The 25,771-nt window shown below is 38.7% G+C and overlaps 1 long non-coding RNA gene across 3 annotated transcripts; it reads left to right on the top strand.

Moving 5' to 3' along the window:
* Nucleotides 1-500: 500 nt before the first annotated feature.
* On the top strand, nt 501-12,409 carry LOC140533573 (uncharacterized). Of its 3 annotated transcripts, none has more exons than XR_011976989.1 (3): nt 501-4,044; nt 6,772-7,783; nt 11,015-12,409. It is a non-coding gene; the product is annotated as an uncharacterized lncRNA (long non-coding RNA). The 3 variants fall into 3 exon arrangements; XR_011976990.1 differs by having other exon boundaries at nt 501-6,949; nt 7,736-7,783; XR_011976988.1 differs by having other exon boundaries at nt 501-7,783.
* The last annotated feature ends 13,362 nt before the right edge of the window (nt 12,410-25,771 follow it).

Genomic DNA, 25,771 nt, shown 5'->3' with positions numbered 1-25,771 from the left:
AGTTTAAAAATCATTTGGGTCAAACCTCATTTTTTTAAATTAGGAAACTGGGACACAAAGAGTCTAAGAGACATATTCCAGTCCATTCTAGAAGTTTGGGGCCTTAGAGGAGGGTTTTTTGTACCAAGATGCCTTTATTACTTTTCATTTTAACTTTCACAAAGGTAGATCCCAACCCTGAAATGAAAAGCACAGGGCAGGGCCATGAAGAAACAGGAACAAAGAAAAATGGGTTCAGGGGAAAGGCTTAATTGCCAAAGAGGTCATCTGTCACAAAGAGAGTGGACAGACATGAGTGTTTTGGGGAGAAAATGGGGTTTCACTCAAGTGCACCTGATCAGATTCCTACTTTTGATGTCATAGACAGGGATATGCAAATGACTGGCAGTCAACTAACTAGCAAAAGCAAACAAGGGATATAGAAGAGTCCAACAGAGAGAACAGAGAAATTTCCAGAAAAGAAGATGATAATGGTTCCAGGTTGGAGGAAGAAATATGTGTGTATATGTATAAATGTAAATCATAAATATGCATATATTATTGATATATTATAAATTAAAGATTATATAAAATACTAGAAGGGAAGTCATTTCAGAAGTGATGGCAAGCTCTCAAAAAAAATTCTTGGGATATAATTTTGAAGCATAGGAAAAGGGGAAATTGTCTATGGAGACTGGCTGTCATTTACTATTGTGTAACAAGACTGCTTTGGGCCTCAGTTTCTTCATCAGTAAATTGGGGGGTCATACATTTCTAGATGACTTTCTAACCCTAAATCTATGATTCTATGATGTGGTCAGATTTTTTAAAAGACATAAGCAAAAGTGGGATGTGAGAATAGACAACAAGACGCGACTGTGAACGTAGTATGGTCCTCTAAGAACAGCATGAGGATGGTTAAAGCTCAGAATAAACCGAGGCTGGTAAAGAAAGGTAAGGACAGCAAAAAGGCATGGGTTGGGGTATAAGAATATATGTAGTAGGAAAAAAGAAGAATTAAATAAAAGAAAGGATTGCTACTTGGGCTGGGTGGGATGTTTATCACCGACAAATGAGAAAAGGCAGAGCTACTCAAAATTTATTTATTTCTGTTTTGTTTGCCAAGGAGAATAATCTATGGACTGGAAAGGATAGAGCACAAATATCTAATAGGGAGTTTATTCTGAAGACCAGAATAAAACAATGAAAGAACATCTCATTGACCTTCATCAGTTCAAATCACCAGGTCCAGATAAACTATATTCCAAAATACTGAAAGAAATGGAGATGTGTTTGCTCAGCCACTGTCAAATGATCATGGAGAAAGGGAGAGGCGAAACAGATTTGAAGAAAAACAACTGTGTCAATTTCAAAGAAAGAGGAGAGCTGAGCCTGCAGACTCTTAATCAGTAAGCATGGAACCTTCCTGGTGAAGTTATCGTATGATATATATGTATGTACATGTATTATTATTAAAAGGATGGTTAGCTGACATCTGGAAGAGGAAGCACAAAGAGCCTACATCAAAAACAGTTCATGGCAGACTCACTTCTTTTGACTTTTTAACAAGGTTACTAGGCATGTAAAGGAAATACAGTTTGCTTAGATTTTAGCAAGTATTTATCAGTCTTTAATTTGCTCTTGTTAGCAAGATAGAGAGCTGTGTGCTCAATAATAGATGAGATTAAGAACAGTTTAATTCTCCACATCACATTTTGAGAAGTATCTCAATAAGTTGGGAAGTGTCTAGGGGAGGGCCTAAAATCGATGCCTTCAACTTGTGAGTTGAAGAAATTGGGGATGTTTAACCTGGAAAAGAAAAGACATGAAAAGATATGATAGCTTCCTGAGGAGCTGTCACCTGAGGAGACGTTAGACTCATTCTGTTTGGGCTTAGACGATAGGACTCAATGCAATTAGTATAAATTTCAGAGAAGAAAGTTTAGACTTAATGGAAAGAAAAACTTTCTAACAATTAAAATTATCCATATGTTTCCTCCTACAGATTTTAGCAGAGTAGAAATTCTAGGAAAACAACTGAATTTAAAATAAGTAGAATTACATATTTAGAACTAGAAAGTGTCTTAAAGATCATTTTTTCCAACTGCCTCCTTTTTAGAGAGGAGGAAAGTAAGACAGAAAGAAGTGAAGTGATTTGTTCAAGATCACACACTTAAAAAGTGAGATACAAAGTATGGATCCATATCCACCGATTGCATCCTCTTCACTATACCATGCCAACCTAAATGAAACAGTGCAGTGATCAAGTTTGTATTTTATGGTCTTCCCATCCTTGAGTCATTGCTTCCTTCCTCAATTTTCTAACTTATTATGTTTTTTTAAAGAAATTTTGTTTTGAGGTTCTGTTTTATGTCTTTACTGGTTGTTGTTGTGGTTTAAGAATGGGTCTCCCTATGTCACCCAGGCTGGAAGCTGTGACTACTCACAAGTCTGTTGCTACTTCTGATCAGCGTGAGAGCTTTTATCTGTTGTATTTCTGACCTGGTCCTGTTTGCCCCAACTTGGGCAGCCAAGTGGTACTTCTCCCTAAAGCCTCTGCTTTCAAGGGTTCACCATCTTGGTGCCAAAATTAGCCAAACTTAGTGCAGACACCTAGCTAAGGCAGCTCAAAACTGCTGAGCTCAAGCTATCTACCAGTTTCAACCTCTCCTCGGAGCAGGGTTTAGAGGCCTGTGCCAATGAGCTCAGATTGAAAAATGTTTTATTGATTTTTTTAAACATCACTGTCACTTCCTGATGACTGCTTCTCCTGACCAAGAATCTCTCCTTTGTATCAGATAAGAACAGGTAAGCAAAACAAATCAACACACCATCTGTATGTAACCTTCGCAAGTCTCTGGGCCAAGTAGGGACAGACATTCTTCACTATCATTTTTCTGAAGTTGTCACTCATTGCTATACTGATCAGTATTCTAAAGTTTGTCCGTGGGTGGCTTTTGGTTTTTGTTTTACATCCTTGTTATTTTGTCATTTCAGTTATGTCGCATTCTTCGTGACCCCATTTGGAGTTTTCGTAACAGAGATACTGTAGTGATCTGCCATTTCTTTCTCCAGCTCATTTTATAGATGAGAAAAGTGAGTCGAACAGAGTTAAGTGACTTTCCCAAGATCACACAGCTAATAAGTGTCTGAGGCTGGTCCCTGACTCCAAACCTTGCCCTCTAACCACTGTGCCACCTAGATGTGCTTCCTTTTTGTAATTACATTATTATAATCTGATTCTGTTTGTTTGACTCTGCATTAGTTTCCAATTTTTTAAAAGAATTTTAATTACATTCTTATTAAAATTTCCAATTTTTTATTAGAAAATTTATTTCTTCAGTAGTCATACATCTAATAATTTAGGGAATTATTTACAAATATTTACAATGTATATTGTCCTGCATCCTATTTAAAGGTAATCCACTACAAGCAAAATTAGGTGGTATAATGAATAGAACACTGGGGCTATGGTCAGGAAGACCTGAGTTTAAATTTGGCCTTGGAGTTGCTAGCTGTGTGACCCTGGGCCAATCACTTAACCTTGCTTTGCTTCAGTTTCCCGAACTATAAAATGGGGCACCTACCTCCCAGGGTTGCTATAAGGATCAAACGAGATAATATTTGTAAAGCACTTAGCAGCACAGTGCCTAGCACATAGAAGGTGCTGTATAAACGCTTATTTGCTTCTCCCACATATAAACACTTCCTTTCTTCCCTGATCACCTTTCTTGAGTCATCAGCTTAGATGTTCTCGTTGCTGTTTAGTCATTTCCAGTCATGTCCAACTCTTTGTAACTCCATTTGTGGTGGAAGTTTTTCTTTTTTTTAGCAAAGATATTGGATTGGTCTGCCATTTCCTTCTTCAGCTCATGTTGCAGATGAGGAATGGAGGCAAACAAGGTTCAATGACTTGCCCTGGGTAGTAAGTGTCCAAGACTGGATTTGAACTAATGAAGAGGTGTCTTCCCGCCTCCAGTTCCAGCACTCTATCCTGCCTTTAGATGTGTCGGCTTCCTGATTTTGCAGTGTAAACCTTCACCAGGAGCACCTTTTTCTAAGAATGTAAGATTTGCAAATGTGTTTGTAAAAAATAATGAAATGGCTCATTCAATATTTTCACTATATAAAGGAAAACATTTTCTTTGAAAAAAGAAAGAATTAAGAAGAAGTAATTAGTCTTCATGAATGGTAAGTCAATTGTGGTAAGCTTAGCCCTCCAATGGAACTGAAGGGCCATAGATTTAGGGCTGGAAGGAACCCTAGAGTTTATCTCGTTCAAACCCCTTATTTTCCAGATGAGTAAACTAAACAACAGGAAGGTTAAATGGCTCGCCTTTGGGGTTACACAGGTAGAAAGTGTCAGAAGCAGGATTTGTAATGAAGACTTTGGACACCAGACTAGGGTTCTCTCCACTGCTCCATACTATCTCCCTTGAATGTCTATTTCAGTAGGTGGAATAAGGCTTTGGAACTTCTATTCCATCTCTTTCCTTATGTCATTCTAAGACAAAGACAATATTTTTCTTCCCCATGTTTTGCACTAAAGGACAGTTACAGCCATTGAAACTTTAGTAAAAGGATCAATTCCTTCCCAAAAGGCACTGTAACCCCACAACTGGCCTTGCAACCTCACTCATAGGAACACTCGAGTCACTGAGAAACCCACCAAGTCACTGAGAAAGTCAATAAATGGAAGAAAAAAATCTACTGAACTTTGGCTGTATTTGTCTAGAATAGTGAAATCTAAATCTGCCAATGGAAATTGGAAATGAGATGAAAATTCTTCTACCAAATCTGCACCACTCATTCTGTGTGCCAAGTTAAGTTGCCACTCTAAAGTAGTATTCATCTATCATAGATCCAATAATTAGAGAGTCCATGATGACCCCATACATTATTTCTCTGGTGACGAACAAATAAGAAACTACCACCAAGGCATATTCCATGATGTATGGGCACCCAGTGAAATCTGTTCCATTTCAAACTGGGATACTCAAACATTGTAAATGGGATTATTTGTGGTTGTGATTGTTCAATCATGTCCAACTCTCCACGGTAGTATTAGGAGTTTTCTTGGCAACTCATTTTACAGATGAGGAAACTGAGGTAAATAGGGTAAAATGACTTGCCCAGGGTCACATAGCTAGTAAGTGTCTGAGGCATATTTTAATCCAGGAAGATGAGTCTTTCTGATTCTAAGCCCAGTGCTCTATTTATTGTGCCCCCTGGCTGCCCTTGTAAATAGGATACATTACAACATTCCATATCAGTGTCTTTTGACAGCTAAAATTTACTACCTTTAACTCTTTGGTCACTCTCCCTAAATCTTTCTGAGTTCTCCATATTTTTTATTTCTTATGACACAATAATATTCCATTACATTTATTCATCATAATTTGTTTATCTTTTCCCTCTAGTTCTTCGCTACTGAAAAAATATGCTGCTATAAATATTTTTGTATATGTGGGACCTTTCCCTCTGTCCTTACCTTTTGTATATAGTACTGTTGTTACCATAAGATCCAAGCCTGTGTACAGGCTTTTTTTCCCATTCATCAAAAAGGATTTATTAAATGCTAAAATCATTCCACATTGTTTTCTAGAATAATTGGACCAATTCCTGGCTCCACCAGCAGTAGATCTCTTTTTGCCCAGGGCACCCTGCTCCCATATGTTCCTCTAGATGCCCAGAGTCTTTTGCTGCAGTATTACTCCAAGTTGATCTTCCCTGAACAGTAATCTATTGTTGATTTTTTTCCACCTTCCTCCCTGTTCCAACACAACCATCATGACTTATCAGTATCATTTCCCATTAAATCAGAGTTGTGCTAAGGGAAAGGCTCTTCTGAGAAAGACACCTAAGTTGAGAAAAAGCAACCCAATGAAGTAGAAAGTACACTGGATTTGGAGTCAGGTGACATGGACTGCTCCCAGCTTTCTTGCTAAATGTGTGACCTTAGAAAGGATGATGCCTAGTATTTACATAGAGTTCTATGGTTTGCAAAGTGCTTTACAAACACTATCTCATTTCATTCTCACAACAACTCTTTGGGTTAGATACCATTACTATCTTCATTTTACAACTGAGAAAACTAAGGCGAAAAGAGGTTAAGTGATTTGCCCAAGGTCACATAGCTAGTAAGCATTTAAGACTGGACTTGAACTTGGATTTTTAACTCTCAAATCCAGCCCTCTATCTACTGTACCTCTATGGGTCTCAGTTTCCTCAACTGCAAAAAACAAGGTTGAGCAAGATGGTTTCTAGATCCCTTCTCTAAATATATCATCTTAGTCTGTAAGGTCCCTTTCAGATCTAAGTCTTATTAATCTATCAGAATGGCCAATCATGGTTTAATATATTACTATTCTCAAGGAGCATTTACATTTTAATAACAAAATATTCAAAGCCTTAAGTCCCTAAGGAGTGATTACTGGTGGCCTTTTAAAAGCCATGGAAGATTGGTCAGAGTAAGATTTTTTTGAAGGGGCTGCAGAGGGGAGGAAGAAAGAGAAAGGAGCTTTCAAATGTGCTTTCTATCAACCCTGCGTAAGGCAGATGCAATGTATTTCCATTTAAAGTAGACCCTGAGAGGTCTCCTGGGTCTCAGGGCTTCCCCTAAAAGAGTGAAGGGGCCTATATGTTTCTAATGCAACTTCTGGCAAGGACAGATGCCAACTCTGCTGGGACTCTTCAGAGACCAGGAAGTTGGTTTTCTGGCACTCCTTTTGGGCACTTTGTTTGATAATTAGTCTAGTGTACAGATTGTCAACAAGATCTTTCCTCTTCCAGGAGATAAACATTCACCATTAGTCACATGGGAGCCAATTCCTGGGGCAATACAGGTTTTTAACTCTTCATCTTCCTGTTCAGAGAAGGAACGGACGGCAAAAAGAATTCCCAGAAAACAAGAAGAAACCTGCCTGAGTGCCCATCACAAGAGCATAAATACACCAGCATGTGTAAAAAAGTGAGAATTACATGATTCCATCATCTTTGGAAAAAAATCAATCTATTTGGAATTCTCTGTCTCAACTCTCACTCAGTCATCTTAATTTTTAATAACTTGCCTTATAGCTAAACTCTTGCGTTGTGTTTATTGTCATGGATAATATATCTGTGTCTGACATGCTGAACCACCTCCTAATTTAGGGGGAAAGCAGCCCAACTTCAAGAAAATGGAGTAATGAATAGAAGAATAAACATTAAACATTTATTGTTAACGTTAAATGTTAATTAAACATTAAGTATGAACATTAGAGGTGGAGTATGGTAAAATAGAAGGGACATTGAAAGACGTGAGCTTGAGAAATAGCTTTGCTACTTATTAGCCACATGGTCTTGGGAAAATCAATGCATTCCTCTGAGCCCAAGGTTCCTCATCTCTGAAATAGGAGGACGTTTTACTATAGGCAGCTATAGCAGAGAAAATGCTAGAAGTAGAGTCAGGAAAACCTGAGTTTCAATTTCTAACCTCACACACTTTGTAGCTGTATGACCCTAGACACGCCATTTCAGCCTCTGTTTGCTTAACTTCCTCATTTATAAAATGGGCATAAGAGCAGCATCTCTCTCCTAGGGTTGTTGTAAGGACAAAATGAGGTGATATTTCTAAAGCCCTTTGCAAATCTTACAGTGCTATGTCTTTTGTTGGTTAAGTTGTTCAGTTGTGTCCAACTCCTCATGACTCCACAGACGTAGTCGACGGGGTTTACTTGGCAAAGATACTGGAGTAATTTTCCATTTCCTTTTACAGCATGTCTCCATTTTACAGATGAGGAGCTAAGGCAAATTGGGGTGCTAGGTGAGTACTAGCTATTATTATATTATTATTTTCCCCATCCACCTCTTAGAGCTTTTGTGAGGATCAGATGGAAGGCTTCCATAAGGTATGTTGTGTTTAAATTGTTTTTCATATTTTACTTTCAAAAAGTATGTTTCATATAGTGCTTTACAAATGCCAGCTATTATTACACTAAGTGGGGCAGTTAGGTGGCACAGTGGATAGAGAACCAGGCCTGGAGTCAGGAAGACTCATCTTCCCGAATTCAAATCTGACCTTCGACACTAGCTGGGTGACCCTGGGCAAGTCACTTAACCCTCTTTACCTCAGTTCCTCATCTGCCAAATGAGCTGGAGAAGGAAATGTCAAACCACTCCAGTATCTTTGCCAAGAAAATCCCAAGTAGGGTCACAAAGAGTCAGATATTCCTTAATAACATTATTAACAAAGTGCTAAGGAAGGATTACAGTATATGGCTATATACATATAGATAACAGTAAATCAATACGTACATATGGATACACCTTCTATGCGAAATAGCGTGATACAAAGGAGAGGCGTCCAAACCAGTATAATTAGGAAATGTTTAATAAAACAAAAATGCAACATAAGGAATGTTAATTGTGGTTTTCTAAGTTAATATGTAACATCTTTCTATTTGAGTTTGATATCACTGGCACAGGATAAAGTATGCACCTGGAATACAGTAGGTGCTTATTATAAAAGTGTGTTGGTTCATCGAATGACTATTAGATATTGAGTCAGAAGACCTAGCTGCGTGATTGGGCAAGTAACAGCTTCTAAGAACTGCTGCATTTCTTCTGTTTCCTCCTGTCTAATGGAATAATAACATTGGCACTACCTATTCATAGGGTTGCAGTGGGGGGAAATGGCTTTGCAAAACTTTACATATATAATAATGAGTTATTAACATATAACAAAATCTCTGACTCTCTGAAAGAGAGAGTGAGGCTGACAACTTTGCAGAACTCTGCCTCATTTAAATCCAAATCAAGCTCAAGTCAAGACGTCACCCATTATGTCATTGGACCGCTTCGGAAAGGAAGGACAGACAGCAGAACAGCCACAAATCTAATACCTCATTTTGGTAACAAAGTGACCCTGGATTCTTGAAGGCTACTGTATATTCTGACAGTTTTCACCAAATTATAACTATGCTTTTTTATGCATAAGAAGATATATACAGCCAGAAAGGTCTTAAGTACCTTGAAAATACACTGGGTGTTTGTCATGTAAGGACATTTAAGTGCAGAAAGGTTCCTTACTGGAAGGCTGATGAACTTTTTCTTCCAAAATAACTGTGAAGAGGAATAACGACCCCAATATAATCATGGATCTCTGAAAGAACCAAAGATACACATAGTATACAGGCTCTCCTTCAACAAGATGTCTCACATATGCATTGATTTAGGTCATATAAGACTCCCTGAGACATACAACTAGAATAGCTTTGTTGAAATATGTTATTATTAATTATTGTTTATTATCATTATTTGTATCAAGTGTAGCATAAAGCAGAGGGTATATTCTCCCTAAAGGTGGGTATCACTATCTTAGGGTTGCATAATATAGATACAAATTTTTTTTTAAAAAGGATCCCTCTAGATGATGAAGAATATGCTTCAGATATTCTTGTTTGCAGATGGTATTTTGCTGGTTGCTGCAAGACTCAGAATATATTGAATAAATGACATCTATGATCACTCAAAAAACTCTGGCTTCCTTGACTTCACAGGAAAAACAAAGCAGAAGAAGGTTATCTATTTCCAGAGCATGATAAGCAATTGAATAAAAAACCCGTTGAACTGCTATATCAGTGTGTGTGTGTTCGTCCCATGCCATCGGAGAAATAATGACAGGATTTGCACTTGACTTTGTCTTTTGAGTGAGGGAGGGCTGTGCAAGTCACCAGCTTCACTTCTCCGCCAGAGCCATCTGAACCCAGTGACCAGATATTCATCAGGATGACTGGAGATGATCCAGGATGAGGCAGCTGGGGTTAAGTGACTTGCCCAAGGTCACACAGTTAGTGAGTGTCAAGTGTCTGAGGTGAGAGTTAGACTCAGGTTCTCCTGACTCCTGCTCTATCCACTGCACCACCTAGCTGCCCCCTGCTATATCAGTACATTTATCCTGAACAGACAGTAGAGATGAATCATGACCAGGGCCCAGAATTGACTAGCAGGAGGAGAGCAGCATAGTACTTTTAATGACCTCAAGCTGCTTCCTGAAAAAAATGGTCTATCTTTTTAATATCAATATTCTTTTGGTGATGCCACATGGCCATTGGTCATGGAATACCATAGTCTCCAAAGAATGATAGCTGTGGGGCCCCCACAGGGCAATGAGGAGACTTATGTCTAGTACAAGTGAGTGAAATCATATTACTAATAAAGAACTATGCACCAAAAAAGGGATGCAATAAAACATCAAGGAGATATGTTCCTGGAAAAGTGGGCTGGTCTTTTAGTGACAGTAAAAGATATCAAACAGTTAATGTGCCCAATTTTACCCTTTCTATATCAAGATCTTGAAGGAATTTAAAAGCATTAATTAAGTACCTAATTAATTAAGCATTAATTAAGTACCTAATACACACCAGACACTGTGTCCGACACTTTACAAATATTATCTCACTTGATCCTCACATCAGTTCTGGGAATGGGAATGGGAATATCATTATTCCCATTTTTCATTTGAGGAAAATGAAGCATTTAGCTGAGGTTAAATGACTTGCCGAGGATCACACAATTAGTAAGTGTCTGAGGCTGAATTTGAACTCAGGTCTTCCTGACTCTAAGCCCAATACTCTAAATACTGTACCATTTAACTACCTTAGATCCTGGGAGTATTAGATGAACCTACTAGGGAAGAATGAAAGAGAGGACATGGTCAAGTCTCCCATGATAAGAAAGTATGGATAGATTGACAAATTCACAAGTGGAAGAAGAACTCATATCAGGGTAATCGCAGATCAATCAATTAATAAGCAAACATTTATTACATGCCCTCCTATGTGTCAGGTAATTGAGGTTTTTTTTTTTTAATTAAATTAAATTGTTTTTCCAGTTAACAAAAATCTCTCTTTTCTTTGCCTCTTTGGATGAAAAGAGAAAAAGGAAAACAAAACTCTTGTGACACAAATGTATAATCAAGCAAAAGTAATTCCTTCATTGCTATGTCCCAAAAATATGTGTCTTAATCTCAATCTCGGTCTCCATCACTTTTCAGGCAGGAGGCGAGAAGCAACATCCTTCATCACTGGTCCTCTGGAGTTGTGGTTACTTGTTAAATTGATTGGATTTCTTAAGTCTTCAAAGTTGTTTGTCTTTGAAATGTTGTTATGTTATAAAATTTTTCTCCTGATTCTGCTTATTTCGCTGATTGTTAATACAAGGCTTTCCAGGTTTCTCCGAAACTCTCATCCTTTCTTACAGTATGAGTATTCCATTATTTTCATAAACCATGAATTGTTCAGCCTTTCCCTAGGTGAAGGGCACTCTCATAGTTTCCAGCTGTTTGCAGCTGCAGAAAGAATTAATATTAATATTTTTATACATATAGGCCTTATATCTTTCATTGATCTCTTTGGCGTATAGGCCTAGTAGATATTGCTGGGTCAAAAGTTATGTACAGTTCAGTAAATTTGGAAGCATAATTCTATCTTTTCCATAATGACTGGATCAATTCACAGCTCTTACAACAATGCATATTATTGCCTGTTTTCCTGCAGCTCCTCCAATATTTATAATTTTCTTTGTCAGTTTTGCAAACCTGATAGAGAAGGACAGAACTTCAGAAATGCTTTGATTTGCATTTCTCTGATTATTAGTGTTGAAGCATTTTATGACTATTGGTTGTATGGATTTCTTCCTTTGAAAAATGCCTTTCATATCCTTTGGTCATTTATCAATTGGGGAATGACTCCCATAAATTTAAGTCAATTCCTGATTTATTTTGAAAATGAGATGGTTATCATACCACAAAAATTTTTTCTCAGTTATCTGTTTTCCTTCTAATTTTAACTACAATGGTTTATTTGTACAGTAACCTTTAAATATTATATAATCAAAATTTTTTCTATAACCCTCTGTATCACTTGTTTGGTATGAGCTCTTTCTTATCCATAGATTTGAAAGGTAACTTCTTCCTTGCATCACTGATTTGTTTATAATGTTATCCTTTATGTCTAATACATGTATCTTTTTAGAGCTAGTCTTGTCATACTGTATGAGGTGTTGTCCTATATCTAGTTTCCAACAGAATGCTTTTCAGTTTTTGCCGAATAATAAGTTCTTACCCCAGTAGCTGGTGTTTTCAAGCTTATCAAGCATTGAGCTACTGAGTTCATTTGCTTCTGTCTTGAGTGGTTGCTTGACGAAATGATTTCTTTATTTCTTGACCATTCATTTTTAATCATTTTGGTAATTATTGTTTTGTAATATCATTTGAGATCTGCTACTGCTTGCCCTCTTCCTTCTCTTTTTCCCCCATGATTTTCCTTTTTATCCTTGATCTTTTGTTTGTCCAGATTAATTTTGCTGATTTTATAGCTTTATAAAATAAGTCATTAGTAGTTTGATTATTATAGCACCAAATAAATAAATGCTTTTGGCTGTACTGTCATTTTTTATATTATATTGATTTGACTTAGTCCTAACTAATGAAATTTCTTCAATTATTTAGTTCTGTCTTTATTTCCATAAAAGAATGTTTTCAAGTTGTATGCATATAACTCCTGTGTAGGCAGGAAGACCCATAAGTATTTTATTCACTCTGTAATTATTTTAAATGAAATTTCTCTTTTTGCTGGATTTTGTTAGTAATATGCAGAAATGTTGATGATTTATATGAATTTACTTCCTATCCTGCAATACTACTGAAATTACAATTTTTAAAGTAAGTTTTAGTTGACCTATTATGTTTCTCTAAATGAACTATCATCTGCAAAAACTAATAATTTTGTTTTTTCTTTGCCTATACATATTCCCTCAATTTCTTGTCTTGATTTTCTGCTATCGCTACCATTCTGATAACTGTTGTCTTAGATTCCCCAGGTCACTTCCCTTCTTTTCTCAATGAGATCAAAATCTAGCTTGCCATTTTTTATTTCTCCTCCACTCCTGACCTCAGAGTAGGGGATTTAAACGTATATATATATAAGTTCTCCCTCAAATGCTCTAAGCACTCATTTTCTCAACCTACTCATTTCCCATGAGCTACTCCTTCACCCCACTTCAGCCACACACAAATGACCATAACCTTGACCTTGCCATCACCCACAAAAGTATCAAGAATTCTGAAATCCCCTTATCCAAATATAATCTCTCTTTTTTCCCTGGGAAGTGTATATCCCTGCTATGAAAGTATGTGATTTTGAGGAGGGGGGCCAAAGTCTCCCAGTGCATCCTGATCTTTAGGATACTACTCTCTTCTGGTTCTCCTACTCAACAGCTTCACTAATAATCTTCCAAATCATGACTTCTAACTGTAGGTGTCCCTAAGGGTTTTTATCTTCAACCCTTTCATTTTTCCTCTATACTACCTTACTTGGTGATTTTATCTGCTCCCATGAATTTAATTTCATCTCTATGCAGATAATTTTCAAATCTGTCTATCCTATCCCAACCTCTCTGATGACCTCCTATCACCTCTCCAACTGCCTTTTAGGCATTTTGAATTAGATGTCCAGCAGACGTCTTAAACTCAATAAGCCTAAAATAAAACTCATTATCTTTCCCCTAAGACCTATTACTGTAAAGGGCCACACCATCCTCCCAGTTCTCCAGACTCACAACCTAGAAATTATCTTGAATTCATTACTTCTTATTCCCATATCCAATCTGTTGTCAAGGCTTGTTGATTTTCCCTTTGCAACATTTCTCCTGTACCCTACCTTTTCTCTCCTCTGATGTTGACACTACTATAGAGCAGACCCTCATCACCTCACACCAGGATTACTGCAATAGTCTGCTGGTGGGTCCTGCTACCTTGTCTCTCCATACTCCAATCTATTCTGCATTCACCCACTAAAATGATTTTCCTAAAGCACAAGTATGACCATGTCTCACACACACACACACACACACACACACACACACACACACACACACACACCTTCCTTCCCAATAAACTTCAGTGGTTCCCTATTACCTTCAGCATCAAATATAACATTTTCTATTTGGTATTCAAAGTCCTTCAGAATCTAACCCCTTCAGAACACAGACACACACACACACACACACACACACACACACACACACACACACACACTTCTAGTCTTCTTAGACATTACTCCCTACCAATTACTCTTCAATCCAATGACACTGGCCTCCTTGCTGTTCCATGAAAAAGATACTCCAACTCTCAGGTCAGCATTTTCGCTGGCTTTCCCTCAAGCCTAGAAAACTTACCCTTCTGTTCTACCCAGTGACCTCCTTGGCTATCTTCACGTTCCAAATAAAATGCTACCTTTTACAGGAAGCCTTCCCCATCCCTCTTAATACCAGTGCCTTCCTTTATTAATCATTTCCTAATTACCTGTACATAGCTTGCTTTATGTATTTGTTCGCATGTTGTCCTCCCATTAGCTTACAAACTCCTTCAGGACAGGGAACCACTTTTGCCTTTTTTGTATCTCTGTCACTTAGCACAGTACCTGACGTGTTGATTGATTGATTAATACATTGCTTGTGGAACTGTGAGACAATATGACCCCTTTGGAAAGCAATTTGGAATTATACAAATAAGGTGACTAAAATGTCTATATCCTTTGAGCCAGAGACTCCATTAATTAGCGTATATCTCACGGAAGTCATTAATAAGAAAAAAGTCCCATATATACCCAAGTATTTAGGGCAGCACTTTTTGTGATAGCAAAGAATTAAATACAAAGCAGATGCACATCTACTGAGGAATGGTTAAACAAATTATGGTACACAAATGTAATGGAATAATTCTAAGCTATAAGAAATGGTGAATGTGATAAATACAGAGAAGAATGGAAAAATCTATGTGAACTGATGCAGAGAGAAGTAGACCAAGCCAAGAAAACAATATACATAAGAACCATAACAATGGAAATGGAAAGAACACAAAGAAATCAAAAGTGAACGAGGAAGGTGTGAGGAAGGATGAGGCTTTGGTATTGGCATAAAACTTGGCAACCTGCCTACGGTCTTGAGCTCATTAGTGCCATGATCTAATCACATGAGCTAACCAGTTAACAGATGGCCAGCAGCACAGATCTACCACTGGATAACTGTAGTCTCCTCTGGAGTAGTACTGTCTTGGCCAGATTTCAGCTTTTCAATAGAGTACCTGAACTTTAAATTGGATTGATGTAATAAAAGGTAGACATTCCCATAAGCCCATAAAAATTGGTGATTCATCAGTGGCCACTGCAAATATTGTAGGAGTGTCTCCACCTCTTCATCATTTAATTGAATACAAATAAACCATAAAGAATTAGACTCAGCAAACTTTGTGACCCAGTCCAATCTAGCTGCAGTCTAAGTAACTAACTCCTGAGTCTCTGGAGGGTATCAAATCTCCCTTCATAGGGCTGTAATGTCTCAGCCACATACTTTTGAAATGCTCTACAAATTATTAGCTGGAAAGTTACATAAAGGAAAAAGAGGTCAGGATACTTTCTCTGCTGATGTCACCTCTCACCAACAAATCCATGAGGAATTCCTATGAGCCAGCCACCTCTAGAATTTAGCATTCATATACTCCATGTACAAGGAGATGGCCTTTATTCCAACATAATGGAATCATTGCAAAAAATCTGCTCACTGAGAGCTGAGACATGGAATCTGCACAAAGGTTCAGGAGCCTGAGTGATTTTGATTAAGACACTACCTGTATGACTGCAAACCACCTGGCTTCTCTATAATTTGTTGGCCCAACTGTAGTACTGGATCAAAAGCAGTAAGGAGTTCAGTGAGGTACAAAAATGGCATTTAGGATCAGAGCTTCTCTTGGCTCAGCAGCAGAATAGATCCCAGGCATGTGAAGTACAGAAGCCCTACCCATTTGGATTCCAAACCATACCAAGGGTTATACATATTTGGATTATTCCTTTTGAAGTCAACCTAAATATACACATATAGAAAGAATGATTATATGTCTATATGTCTCTGAGCTGAGATTTGGCCAATTCTCCAACACCTCAAAGATCTTGGGGTCTGAGGGGGAAAAAAAGTGGAGTGTATGTGTGTGAGAGAGAGACAGAAACAAAAACAGAGAGACAGAGACAGGCAAAGAGACACAGAGAGATGAATACAGAGACACAGAGAGAGACAAAGAGAGACAGGAGTGGAGGGCTTTTCTTGGGAATAATAGTGAATATGGATAATATCATTCCTTATTCTTTTTGAATGTTAGCTACCACAGCACAATAAGATATTGGAATAGGGATTTAGACATGACTATAATTGTGTAATAATCCAGTTATATACTAGTTATCATTTGGAAAGCAGCTCCTATGGAAAGACCCACTGTCAGCCAACTGCTAATCATGTAGGAAGTAGTCCTCCCTGCCTGAAGCAGCAGGGTACCCTGGGGGAAAGACAAGAGGCAAAATGTGTCATGAAAGCTAAACCACCACTACCACCTTGGCCACCATCTGCTGTCAGACCCTAATGCAGACAGCCCAGGACCCTGAACCCAAAAGCCTTTGAAATAGTAACTTCCAGCCCCATCTCCAAAGCCATCATCCTGGAAAGCAACCCCTTCAGAGATGGTCTGGGAATTTCTCCTGTTGGTGCTATAGACAAACCTACTAAAGACCCAGAAAAAAACTAGTTTTTGTCACCAAAGTCCTTGATACTTTGAAATGGTTCAGCATCAACAATGATAAAGAATAGGCATTATCACCTATTTTACCAATGGGACCTAAGGACCACGGGACTTTTCCGTCTGACTTAAAGCTGAAACCTTCCATAGGTTTTATCTTCTCCATTAGGAGGTAGGAGCCTAGAGAGCAGGGGTTGTCTCACTTTTCCCTTTTGTCTCACCATTGCAACACTTTGCATAGCAAGCACAGTGTTAGCACAATAAGCATTTAATAAATGCTTCATTTATTCATTCATTCCTGTATTGGTTCCATGGGAAAATAATACTTATCCTACTTTCTGAAAATCATGGATCTAGAATTGAAAGTGACCTCAGGCACTATCTCATCTCATTCCTTCATTTTACAGATGAAGAAACTGAGGCTCACTGAGATTAAGTGATTTACCCAAGGCCAAAGTATGAGGTAGTATTTGAACATATCTCTACTGACTCTAGAATCAACACTTTTCCTACCATACTACAATGCCTCCCTAACAGGACAATTGATGGGGAAAGTATCCTGTAATCTTTAAAATACAAGATATATAATTGAGTTGTTATTATCACTTATAATAATAACCAAATTATAAGTGAAGGTTTGGATATATAGATTTGGGAATTTTTTGCATAGAATTCATAATGGGGCCTATGGGAGCTGGTAAGATTACCAATGTCATATAGAGAAAAGATGGATCCCTGTAATTTCCTTGAGGACAGAGATGATAGCTAATTTAAGGAAAGTAACATGGTGGTAAGAATCATAAACTTGGAGTCCAAAGACTTAGTTTAATAATAATGATAGGACATTAGGGGAGAAAAAAATATTAGGAATGATAGCTATATAACTCATTTTTTTCAGGCATGCAACATATTAATCCTAGGTCAAGATCCTTTTGTTGGTTGTATAGTGAGTGAGCCCAGTGTTGCATCATGAATTAGGTCATCAAATTAACATAAAAAAAGTTAAAAACATCCTGTAGCATCAGTTTAGTTTGGTTGGTTTCCCACTTGAGGCACTGCTGTGGTAGAAACTGCATATACTGGCTCATTTGCCACAGTCCTTTAGCCTACCAGAAGGTGGGATATTATTTTGCCAAATAACCTGGAAATATATTATGTGCCTCTGTACCAGGTAGTGCAATATTTAAGCCATCAGCCCAGTTGTCTCATCATAGTCTGTCTGACTCATGTACAAATGATCTCTCTACCTCCTGTGCTGTTCTGTGCAACTGGACAGGCTTTGATAAATAAAAAATAAAATAAAATAAAAAATAAATTAAAAATAATAAAACAAACAAAAGCAAAAACACTGTTGGCCAGATTAAAACATTATATGAACATATCTTTTTTTCTATTCCAGCCCTCATCCCATTGAATACCTTGGCCTCCCAGTTTCTCAATTTGTTCAACTCCCATGACCCTTGCCTCTAGTCTATGTCAACCACATGACTCCAAAAATGACTAAAAATAGGAAAATCTATCACTAGTTAAGCCCCAATTTCCACATTAATAAAGTTCAGACAAATAATTATCTGTGGCCACTCAACGGACTATGTACAAAAAGAAATGGAAAAGAAAGAGATCAGGCACTCCTACATGGAATATCTGCCAGCCCTCATCTGGTCATCTCTATCAACTCCTCTTTACTACCCTCAGGTGGGAAGAGGGATGAAGAAAGAGGGATGTATGTGTGTCCTAGCCCCAATTAGAAGGCAAATGTAGCCTTGGGGGTGGGGGATGAGAGGAGTGCACTTTCCCTCTCTAGGACTCAAGCTCCTCATCTACAAAATGAGGGACTTGAACATCCAAGGACATGTCCATTTCAGCTTTAAATCTACATTCCTAGACCCTCTGTCTTTTCCTCTTAGATTCTTTCCATCTTCTGGTACTCAATGACATTCAGCTTTCTCTTAAAGACAATAATTTTTTTTTGGTGTTTCCACCCCTCTTTCTCTCACACTCCCTTCCACACAAAGCCAGGAAGAGTGACCAGCGTGGCATTTGCTCCCCCTGTGACTTTCTAGCACTCTGTGACCACGATGGGTTGTTTTCATTGTTGTTCATTCTTCATTCTTGAAGAGGACTAGTGACATTAGGAGGGTGATATCTTGACTTGTAATTGAGCTGGATTTAAGTGAGGCAGAGCTATGCAAAGTCATCAGCCTCATTCCTCCAGAGTCATCAGAGTTCAGTGACAAGGCATAGATCAAGATGACTGACAATGGCCCCAGATGCAGTGGGAGACCTTGACCTTTTTAAGGTAAGGTCTCTCCCAGGTCTCAGTTTGTCTCCAGAAATGCCCATTCAGTAATTAAAGGCTAGGTCAGAATCTTTGAAATAATAATAGCTGCCCTGCTGGGGACCCACCTGGCCATTTCAAGTTGGGCAATGCTACTGTGTCCTCCTCCTCCTCCTTCCCCTCTGTCCACATGGAGAGTCATACTCATGTATATGGGTACTCTGTCCAAAAGAATATAAATTTTGATCACTTATACTTCACAAGGTTCCTTGAGTTTGGGGGCTGGATTTTTTTTCTTTCATATTTATTTATTCTATCATTCCCCCCCCCCCAAAAAAAACCCTAAGACAATTAATTCTTCTGCCTCATGTAGATTTTATTTATGATTTCTTGAACTATAGCTCTTAAAAAACAGGCTTTGTTAAAGCCCATTGTGAGCCAAATAGAACTATCCAAATCACTCTGGCTTTCACTGATTGGTCAGTAATAGGTCCCAGTCCAAGACTCACTTTTTCATTGTTTGGGTCTGATCACTCAGAGTGAGTGTAGTTGTTTCTGCTCTATCCAGAAACTTAGAGGTTCTTCCCCTCCCAGACTGATTCTTTTATGACGGCAAACTAGACTATCTTTTGCCTCAATTCTGACACTGCCTTTAATTACTGAGCAAGCATTGCCTCAGACAAACTGAGATCTGGGAAAGACCTTAGCTTAAAAAGGCCATCGACTCCCACTGCATCCAAGGCCACTGGGAATCGTCTTGTCACTGGAGTCCAATGACTCTGGAGGAGAAAGTCAGGTTGATGACTTTGCCTAGCCCTGCATCACTTAAACCCAATTCACTTGCAAGTCAAGACATCACCCCCCTCATGTCATTGATCCTCTTCAAGAATGAAGGATGAAAACTGAGCAGTTCCCCTCTCTTAAACTTCTCTATATCTATGGACCTTGAAACCATTTGCCCTCTTCCCCAATAAATTCAGTATCTGATTAATAGCATTCTTTTCTATCCCAGCTCCCATCCTATTAAATACCTTGGCCTCCCAGTTTCTCAATCTTTTCAACTCCCATAATTCTTGCCTCTAAGCTACCTCAAACACATGCAAGAATGGTCAAACTTCAGACACCCTCCTCTTTTCACATTAGCCCTTCCCCTCAGCTCAATTAAATTTACCTGAGGTATCAGAATTTCTCATTATAGTTTTGCCTATATGGATGAAATTACAAGTCTAGACTTCCATGAAAAAAACTTCCTTGAGCATAAAGTTTATGCCTTAAGTTAACTGACAGTGTAAAAGAGTTAGCCCCAAACCATGCTAGGTGATAGGGAGGGAAGGCATTTACTGAAAAAGAATATAGAAATGACTTATCAAAGTTAAGCTACAAAGTGTCCAACATAGGGATTGACAAAAGCAAATGATGCCTCAAGCTCCACAACATCCCTGCTGGGGAGAGATCCAGTACCTCTGAAGGGAAAAAAGTAATTTCATTTCCATTTTATGACTGAGGAATTAAGTGACTTGGCTGGTATCATTCAAAGAGTGCCTGGGGGAAGCAAAAAATGAAAGCAACCTCCACTTCACTAGCATGCAAGCCACAGGACTGCCATGATGACAATAGACCCTAATGTATATGATGTTAATATCACATGAATCAAAAATGGCTCCTACATCCTAGAACATGACCTAAACAGGTCAATTTTACTGTTCATAGAGAAAGAAAAATTCCTTCCTGTAGACAGTTCCTGCTCTAGGAATTTAATTAACCCTTTAGACCTCTTATTTTGTTCTAAACAGTTACATATAAGATTTTTTAAAATTTGGTTAGTTTTCCACTACCAAAATATACATTGGATAGTATCACTTGGACCATGTCTACACTGGCCATATAAATCACGTGTTGCTTAAGAGAAAGTAATTTATTTGCTTGACATGTACATGGCCCATCCACTTTATTTTTAAATACAGTATATCAAATAGCTTGCCACAGCTGCTACTTCTTTTAATGAGTCAGACACATCCAATCTCAATAGCTCAATGAAAATGTCATGTCATAAAATGGAGGGCAGATGAGGAGATTGAGCACTGAGTGCAGAATGAATTAGGGGTAAAAGCTAGTAGGGTAGGATTCAGGAAGATGTCTAACCTGCTGATATTTTACAGAGGATCTTATTTAGCACTTCTCAATTAAAGGACTAGAAATAAAATCCCATTGGATGATGGAAGGAGTCCTAAAACAGAATCTTTGTCCCTGAAGGGCAGGGACCCTTGGTTTCGTCTTTATTTCCCCAACCTCTAACAATGTACCTATAGGTCACATAATAGATACTTAATGAATGTTTGTGGGTTTGTTCCATGCAAATTTTTGTACAAGAAGGATTGCTATTTGTTGGTTATCTCTAGAAAGTATTCAAGGATAATTTTTATATGGAAGAGTATGGGAGGCTTCCCACAAGCAAAGGAAGAACTAAAGACCAAGTTCTTCGCTTTTGTTGTCCACCCAGCTATTTTCCAGTGACAACATCTACGAAACAACTTTGCATTGAGAATGACGTATAATAATATATATGTATATATATACACATATATAGTATGTATGTATACACACATATATATATTACATGTACATACACATGCATGTGTATGTGTGTATTACAAGATACTGCATTATATCATACATAAGAAATATGAATGTGAAATTTTGAAGCAGGATTCCCCTGGTGTCCCTACTTCATACCCTCTTACCTAACGCCTGCATGGCACTACGGCGAGCCTTATGTTTTCCCAATTCAACAAATACTTATCACATTTAAGGTAAGCCAGGAGACCAAGATTTTAATCTTGATTCTATGCTTACTAGTCATGTTGCTATGGACAGGTCACAATCTTTTGAACTTCAGTTTCCTCATCTATAAAATGAGGATAATAAAATTTGTACCACCTATCTCATAGGATTGATAGATTATTTTGTAAATTTCAAAGTATTATATAAGTGTGAGAGACTGTTAATATTTTTGATTAGTGTTATCAGGTACCCAGCAACTAGTAAGCACCATGGCTATGATACTCTCTTCCACTGCATCTTATCCTTTGAATCCACTCAGAGACTGTTCCTACCAAGGTGCCAGCTGGCTAATCGGATCGACCCATCAAACACTCATGGACTAATTATATACAGCTACCCCTTCCACATCACAAGGGCTAGGGCATGGTACCCCTGCCATCTGGAAAAATCTGAGTAAAAATTTTTGGTCCTCCCTTTGTACCAGAGAAGCCTGAAGTTTTTTCTTTTTCCTTTATGGGCTATTTATAGTATCTTATTGTAAAATTTGTGTTAAGTATTTGGTCAATCTGTTGGCCTTTGCATGTTGTCTGAGGCTTTCACAAAACTCCCCCCAAATTCTCATTTCCTTTTTTATGCTGATCCATTATCCACAGAAGGATAAAAACTGCATCTCCTAAATCCCCAAAGTCCTCACTCTCCTTCCATGGGTATATTTTGTACAGGAGAATGCTGTGAAATGTTTAACAACCAGGTCTCTGAAAATAAATGTGCAAATAACATACTTTTAAGTTCAATCTGCATTATTTACATTTTATTCATCACTTTCTTAAGTCCAGAAAATCAAAGCAATATGTCATGTCCTGATTAGCACTTGCTAATTTCTGAGGTGTTAGTTCTCATGAGTCAGTCCAAATCAACTCAAGCACACCACTGATTTTATGTGTGTGTTGCTATGCTCATAAGCAGTCAATGCCTCTGCCTTAGTTGATTCCCATTTCCAAAGGAAAACTTTGGAGGGTCGTTTGGCCAGACAGGAGAGGATAATAACACTAAATCAGGTCAGTGAAATGTGATGTTTTCTGGAAGGACCTCAATGTGCCCTTTAAATTGGTCTGTGGTGGTAGCTGCTGAACTTCTGATAAATAGGGGCAGGCCTGAGGTTCTACAAGGCATGACTGTAAAGTAATGAAATGGATTCAATCCAGAGATGGCACCCTCAGGAGTGAGTTATATCGTAAGTGTATTTTGTGGGTGTGTACATACAAGGTCATGCTATATTAATGAATCAGAATCACAGAATCTCAGAGTTGAAAGAGATTTCAGAAACCACTTAGCTCAAACCATTCCTGGATAAGAATTTGTTATAATAATTATATTAGAGAAAATATTGATATTATATATGATATATATACATGATATAATAATAGTGATCATAGCGAGCACTTATATAAAGCTTTAAGATTTGCAAAACACATATACCAACATTATATCATTTCAATTATTTCATTACTATTTCATAACAACATCGTGAGGGAGGTGCTATTATTATTATACCCATTTGACAGATAAACAAACTGAGGTTGAGAGAAGTTAAGTGATTTGCCTAGGAACACAGAGCTAGTAATTATAGGGGGAAGGATTCAAACTTGGGTCTTCCTGAATCCAAGTTCAGCACCCTAACCGCTGCACCACCTGGCTGTTTTTACAACATCCCTGAAGAGTGGTCATCTAGACTTTGCTTGGGCAGCTAGGTTGCACAGCAGATGGAACACAAGGCAAGCAATTTTTTAATCACCTACTGTCTATTCAATGTCTACCTCTATGATGTCTTTCATCCTCTTATCTCTACTCTCACAACCACTGCCAGGCTCTCCCTCATCATTTCTCACCTGGACTACTCCAGTAACCTCCTCCATCTCCCAGTCTCAGGTCTTTCCCCAGTCCAATCCAGTCTTCACATAGCTGCCAGAATGATTTGCCAAGAGCACAGATGTTTGCATACATTTTCCTGATACTGACCTTCTTTCCTCAAAACCTCAGCTTTGGGGAATCTTTACCTAAAAGAAGACAAATGTCACTAGGGTGATTGGTCTCCCTTCCTGGAAACAGCTTCCTGGTCATCTAGAGGGAAAAATGTCTGCTCCTCTTAGATTTGCAGGGTGCCTAAGACCACATGAGTTGCCATGGCCTGATGACCTGCTGACTTCATTTCACATGGAGTGGAGGGGGGAAGTACCCTATGAAGCTGCTAATATAGCATGTTCTTACAGGATTGGGGCAAACAGCCTTCTCCTTTCTTAAATGCTTTGTGACTTCTTAGTGCCTCACTGCAACCCAATATCAAAGGAACAGCATTAGAGCCACTCTTGTGGGTGGGTGAGTTGGGGTGACACAGCCTGGCTTCCTGCCTTCAGACCCCTTCTGATGTTACATTGGGATCCCTTCCTATTGAGGCAGGGAGCAGGGGCCCACTAAGGCAAGTGGATTAGCTTGGTGGGGACTGGAGGAGACTGTGTGTCTAGGAGAGGAAAGAAAGTGCCAAAGCCAGCTTTCCCTGAATGTTGTTCTGCGTATATTGGACTGCCAGTATCATAGACTGAAAATAAATTGGAACTGCCCATTCAGCAGCTTGAGGCTGATCTCTCAGCTTTCAGGGACAAGCAGTGAAAGCCAAAGGACAGCCAATGGAGCCCATGACTGCGCAAGTGAAGAGATCTCTCAGCCCGAAAGCTCCACTTCTAGTTGAGAGAGCAGCCAAGAGACAGGAGGACAGCAAACCTGAGGCAAAGACAGGGGAACTCTTACTAGGGAGAAGAAAGCTTCAGGCTAAGCCTAGCCCAGTTCTCAGAGGAGCAGGCCAGTAGGTTAGGCCTTCAAGGTCTCCAAGGTGGTTCCCAGAGAACTTAAAACAGAAATCAGAGGAATCCCTGGATCAATGGCTTCTGAGAGCATGGTCTAAAGGCTCTCTATCCTTTGACTTCATAGCCTAGGGAAATTCTTAGAGGGTCTACTTTTACAAAACCAGTGAAAATTATTAAAACCTCTTAAGGGAGAAGGCTGTTCTAACCCTTTTTGGGTGGCTAAATTCGGAGCGATTTGCACCTGGCTTGGTAAAGATGCATTCCCCTTGTAACCAGCTCTTAGAGGGGACTCCACTGGGAAGGGGTGATGTTCCTAAAGGAAATGAATTTGATAGACAGGATTTATATGCAATGTTGGGGGGAGGGGTAATAGCCTGCCGAGATCTATGCCTAGCCTGTCTCCAGGGCAATTAGATTCCTGTCTTCTGGGAGGAGTCCCACCCAAATGGCTCCAGATTTTAGTTATGGGTCTATCCAACCACACAACCAGATAAGTGTGGGCTGCTCAATTTGTGAAATCTGAGCAGGAAGTTAGGGCTGCTGTGGCTTGGGCCAATTCTGTTGTCAGTATAAATAGACACTCTGGGAATAGGAGGAGAAGCCACAGAGTTGCTGCCACCCTGCTAGGTGGTCAAAGGAAGTTAACATCATCCCCAGGAGGGAGCTTTGGGTGTGGTTGATAAAAAACCAATTGATGGCCAGCTCACAGGGGGCAAGTGTTAGTAAAACTGAACAGAAAAATTTAGTGCCAGGACATTAGGGGCCCTTTAGCCCCACCAAAGCTTCAGATATCTGCTAAAGCTCCTGTCCCATGTAAATCAATCAGGGGAGACTCCAGAGGACAGTCCATGGAGGGAACTGTTATTACCACGTCATTATCTGTATAAGAACTTTCAGCAACCTCCAGGCTTGTTACTGTGGGTAGGCCCTAAAACAGAGATTCTCAAACTTATTTGGCCTACCACCCCTTTTCAAAAAAAAAAAATTACTCAGTGCCCTGTTGGAAATCTACTTTCCTTAATACTTAAATGTTTTTTTTTAATCTGTGTCATTTCAAAAAATATATAAAATATGTTTTTAAATGACATCTTAAATTTAACAATTTACTGTAAATTTGTGGGGTTTGTCCCTGCATTGAAATTTTAATGATGCAATATTGCATCATGTAACTGTATTATATCATATTGTAAACAAATCATTACATGCACATATTCTTGACAATGCATGCTAGACTTCCCAGCAATGCCCAACACACTTGCCTGCCAACAC

Source organism: Notamacropus eugenii, chromosome 3 (assembly GCF_028372415.1).
Source record: "Notamacropus eugenii isolate mMacEug1 chromosome 3, mMacEug1.pri_v2, whole genome shotgun sequence".
Lineage (NCBI taxonomy): Eukaryota > Metazoa > Chordata > Mammalia > Diprotodontia > Macropodidae > Notamacropus > Notamacropus eugenii.
The sequence above is the reverse complement of the archived record's forward strand: the minus strand, read 5'-3'. Positions and strand labels throughout refer to the sequence as shown.